Below are 5135 nucleotides of genomic sequence, written 5' to 3' on the forward strand. Positions count from 1 at the left end.
TATTAAATATAATTAATATAATAAATAAAATTAAAAATAGTATAAAGATAGCTACGTCCAATTTTTTATATGTGTATAAAACTTTTAATGTATTTAATGCGTATGTATTTTATATATTTAAGTTATGGGATATCGATAAATGTTGAGTATTTAATTCAAAATTGATCCATTATTGAAACACTTTTTCTTCGAACTTGAATTATTTTTGTAAGCATCGCGCACTTCAGCGCAGGTGTCGGCGGTGCTGGGCGAGCACTTGTTTATAAACCGGTGCGGAAAGCTTGATAACACGCGAGTGAGAAATTGGGAAGATATATTCGCGAGGTTGATAAGTCGACTCGCACACATAGACGAGCACGCATCGCGTTTACGGGCGCCTAGAACAAACATATAGCAGCGGGCCTTTCTCGGATAATTCAGCGTACCGCGCGTAAGTAACGTAACAGAGAGAATGGAAGGCTAAGGTACGGTAACCGTAGCCGCGGATTGTAACAGCGGGTCCATCAACTTTCCCTTCCTCTCCCACCGATTTCCCTTCTCTTTGTCACTATGCGGGTTGGCGAAGGCAGCCGTAGAAACTTGGGGATTTATGGCCCTTGCGGCCTGCGGATTTTCGTTTTCTGCCGAATGACACGCCGCCGTTGCGTCGTACCGTTTGAAATCTCCGCGCTCTCGCACGACGATGCCCCTCCCGCCGATGGGGTCTTAATTAATATTTATGGGAATAGCTCCTAGTTTCGCTAGTCTGCACTCTCCCTCCTGCCTCTCTGTCCATGTCTTTCCAAGTCCTATTTCCAGCTATTCCCTGGGATGGAGGTTGCAGCATTGGTTAAACTCTATGCGGTAAAAAGGAATAGCCGTCCGCATTCGTTCCGACGTTCGCTATCAGTTTTATTCGCGTACTGGGATTCTTCCGAAGTATCGTAACGATACCCACCCATTTTCGAGCGAGTTTCTCGAGTACGGTTTTAGTTTAGCGTATCTCGCACGAGCTTATCCGCGAGTAACACGGCGCTATGTAATACGGATGGTAAGTTAGTCGGAGCTACATAAATAGCGGCTTATCGCGTTTGGGCGGATATTTTTCGACGTACTTGAAAAAGAGCGACCGACCATTCGCACGCGCGTCCCTTTTTCGTAACATTCTCACTGTTCTTCGCATTCAAATTTTTTATTGCTATACATTAGTTTCCTTTCCGCTGCACAGACAGTAAGATTTTATTCCAATGTTTGTATTACGATTTGACAGGTTTCCCCCGGTATTGCATTTTGCGTGCTACATTACAGTCATGACGATGAAAGCTATTTTCGGGAGGAATACTTTTCGTATTTTACATTTTTTGAATTCTTATCCCTTTTCTGCTGTTTTCCTTTAAAAATATATTCTAATTTCTTGTTACTGTCTATTATAATAATTGTAATAAATATTAAATATTCTTGCAAAAGATATAATTTTACGTTACAATGTAATATTTTTAATAAAATCTGATAATTTTGCGATATTTAGAGGTAGAATATCATGCAATATGAAAAAATGTAAAAGCGTGTATTGCGCTTTTTAATTCAGAAAATATAATTCAGCGTTATAAAGGCAGATGTTTCGCACGCTTCGTTGTACTACTTAAAATTCCCTAAGCAGCTGTGGGAGCTTCACGGGATCGAGAGTAAAAGAACGACGGATAGAAGCAGTACACTAAAAAGTCTTTTTTTTTTTCACACGATGTAGCCAATGTCGAGCCGAGGTAGGGTCCAGTTATAAACCTCCGTGAAAGCGGGAACGAAAATTCCCTGGGCGGAAATAAAAGTAAATTAAAGCGCACGCGGTTGGTTGTTTAAAATGTAACAGCCAATTACTGACCTTTCGGTAGTACGAGATCGTCGGTCGCACGAACAAGCAAAGCTTTCTGCTATTTTCCCGGTGATTTTCTTCGGGAAGAACTCTTGCTTTCTTTTCTTTTAATACAATTGCTCGTTTATTTTTTTCCGATATAAGTAATATTTATGTTTGTAAATTTATTTCTGAATTCAAGAAAAAAAAACGTATATCATTGTATGCGCGCTCTAATCAAGATTCACATATATTTACGTGTTTTATATATTTACATATTTTCAATTTATTCTATTTTTGTAATTGCATGCTTTTATGTTTGCCTCTATAAAATCGGTCGTGATTTAATTTAAGATGTCTATGGCACGTAAAGAGAAAGCATTCTTACGAAATTATCACCGGCTTAAAATTTTCCTAATTTCTTAGCGTTTCCTTTGTGAGAATCGTACTTGAACAGGACGTTTCCCCGTGGTTCTTATCTGCAATTTCGTTCCATTTCCTTAGGTGCGCTTTTAAACCATCCAATTCGCTTCTCAAATGAAAAAGTCACCAAATGGAATGCGGAAAGGCGTTTCAAATTATACGCTTTCTAAAAGATATCTAGTTATCCAGGATTAAGCTCGAGTTATGTGCGCACATTCAATTATCGTTTGTGCGTTGTGATATCTCTTTGTCAAACATGAGTGAGGAAATTGTTTTACTCATATTTAATTTACATATAGGATGTTCAGAGAGTCAAATTGTAAATAGTAAATTAAAATTTTCAAATATATTCTTGTATAAATTTGAAGTTGATTTGCTTTAGCGAAAAACATCAAAAGCGATTGAGTCACAAACGACAGAAAATTGTTGCGCTTTTTATGCTAAACGTCAATTATATAAATAGTAAATTTACATTTCTCATGGATATTTTTAAAAGCAAAATTTTAATACATTTTTAAAATTGAAGCTTAATGTTTAATATAAACAGTCAATTCATATTTATATCTACGTTTGCATACGTAAAATAATACTACAGTTAAAAATCTACTTTTTTTTACACAACGCGCAATTTTAATATACTATTAGTTGTAATTTATATAAACTACACAAGATCTGCTTATAAATTATTATACACGATAACTTGAATGCATCGAGCTTATCAAACCATTGCGGTATATCGATCCCGTAATTAAGCGATTCCAGATGTAGCACCCGTGGGAATAAATCCATTAGAAGGGGAAATTCTCTTTGTGGAAGACCTGTCGATTACATCACTTCAGACAATTTAATAATTTATAGCCGCATAAGAGCCTCAACGCATTGATACTCGGATTTATGGATCATCAATATTTTAGTTGTATTTTCCAGTTCCGCTTTTTCTTAATCTTGTTTTCGTTCCGCGCCGCTAAGGAAGCTCGAGTGAACCGCGTTTATTTCGAACACGTTGCAGACGACCGCGCCGTCGACATCGTTATCGGTCTACTCCTATCTCCTTCTAACTTATAGCCTCCCGCCGACGCGCATTAGGAAGATACTGGAGTGGATGAATGTTGGAGCGAATGGCACTCGATGCTGAAGTGGATGGAGGCCTGTGGTATATAAGTCTGCTCCATTAATCAGCCGGCAAACGGTATTTCGCAAGCTAGCTGTTCACTCGCGCGACTCGATTCTCGGGATATTGGCTACCATACCGCGTAACCTTTCGAAAATTTATGTCGGTCCAAAGCTTCGACGGAGCTTGATCTTCTTGCGATAGTAGATCGTATGTGAAACGCACAACGATTTCTTTCGCGATTTCCGGTAATCGATGTCCCAAGAGAAAAGCTTGGCAAAAATACAACAATACTCGCGAATAATAGAATAGAATTTCTATACTACAGTAATGATTTTGATCTGTAGATGAAAGTATTTCAGACACGAAGTTATGACATATGAAATTATTTCGCTTTATTGTTTTTCTTACAAAGACTTTGGTCGCAAGATAGGTAAATTCAGTTTATGCAAAGAATTCCAAGAATTTCAATATAAATTTATTGAACGATAGACCATATGGCGCATAATAAATTTATATTGAGCTTAACGGCGAAAAAGTGCGTCGTAGCCGCAATAAATTTAAATTTTATCACTACGCAAGTCAAGAGGAATCGCCTTAATTCCCTCTACCGTATGCATTAAACCGTATTGCATTACGGCGGTAAGAAACACCAGCGCGCCATTTCCGTCGGTAAGCCTCTTTCAGCCGCATTCGTTCCGCAGCGCAGTAAAACCGCAATTTATTAGTCGTCGTGCAATTCCGCCGTTTCGCGAGCTTGCGGCTCGCTCGAGTGGCGGGCGCACTTTTTCAAGCCGCTCTACGTGCGAGTCACATGAAACGATTGCGAGCGAGCTATGGGTTTCGTTCGATGACAGAGAGAGAGAGGGAGAGAGAAGTGGTCGCGCGCAGGGGATGTCGACGTCCATGGAATTAGGCAAGGAAGAGACTATTTATCAGGCATGTGTATACACCAGAGCAGGCATTTTCTATGTAATCTGCGGGAGTAGCGCGGAGGTAGAGTGGGAAACGCGGACAACTCCGCTATTGTTCCGAAAGCCTCGATCCACGGAATTCGGTCTCTCCGTCAGCTCCTAGCGAGCCGAGCGAGCTGCCTCCGTAACGGCAATTTCGCCGGTTCCATTGTATCGTTTGTTTTCGTAAGAGGAAAGCCCGATATACTTGGTAGCGTAGAGTGCGGTGCGGCGCGGTGGAGGATACTCGACGTAGGTTGTGGATCCTGAAGTCTGAAGACTTCGCTGACGGCTGGCGCTCCGCTGGTTGAATGCTGCCGCTATCCTCCGTCTAATGACAACTTTGATCTTTGCATTGTCTTGCCGGAAGCGTTACGCGGCGAATAGCGGGATCCTTCGATCGAGCATCCAACCGGATGCGGCCTCCAACAATCATTCAACCGAATCGCTCGCGAGTACCGGTGCGCGTTTAGATCCGCCAAAATCCTTTCTCTCGACGAAACAATTTACGTTAGGGATTTGGTCGAGCAGGAAGGCACGTGAGAGCGCATTGTGCACTCTAAACGGTATGCCAAACTAACTTGTACCCAATGGTCGCGAATTGACTTCAAAATGACGATGTTAATCTCGTTTCAGATCTAAGCACATTGCAAGCTGTCTCGAGTTGTACCATGCGTGCAAGAAGATGCGGTGGTTTGAAACTATCGGTGAGTACGCTATTTAGGGTTTAATGGATGTATTGGCGACTGACAATTTTATTATGTATTTTTTGACACATCGTAGAATATTCAAGTTCAGAGTTTAGAAATTGTACGTGTTT

General features: G+C 40.6%; 1 long non-coding RNA gene across 1 annotated transcript in view; it reads left to right on the forward strand.

Annotated features, from left to right (window-relative positions):
• The window catches only part of LOC115234462, a 16188-nt gene extending 11162 nt beyond the window's left edge, over positions 1–5026 (forward strand). The window contains exon 3 of the long non-coding RNA XR_003883919.1: positions 4952–5026. This is a non-coding gene — a long non-coding RNA (uncharacterized LOC115234462). The remainder of the gene's footprint in view (positions 1–4951) is intronic.
• Positions 5027–5135: the final 109 nt, after the last annotated feature.

This window comes from Formica exsecta, unplaced genomic scaffold (assembly GCF_003651465.1).
Source record: "Formica exsecta isolate Colony F162 unplaced genomic scaffold, ASM365146v1 scaffold2, whole genome shotgun sequence".
In the NCBI taxonomy this organism is placed as follows: Eukaryota; Metazoa; Arthropoda; class Insecta; order Hymenoptera; family Formicidae; genus Formica; species Formica exsecta.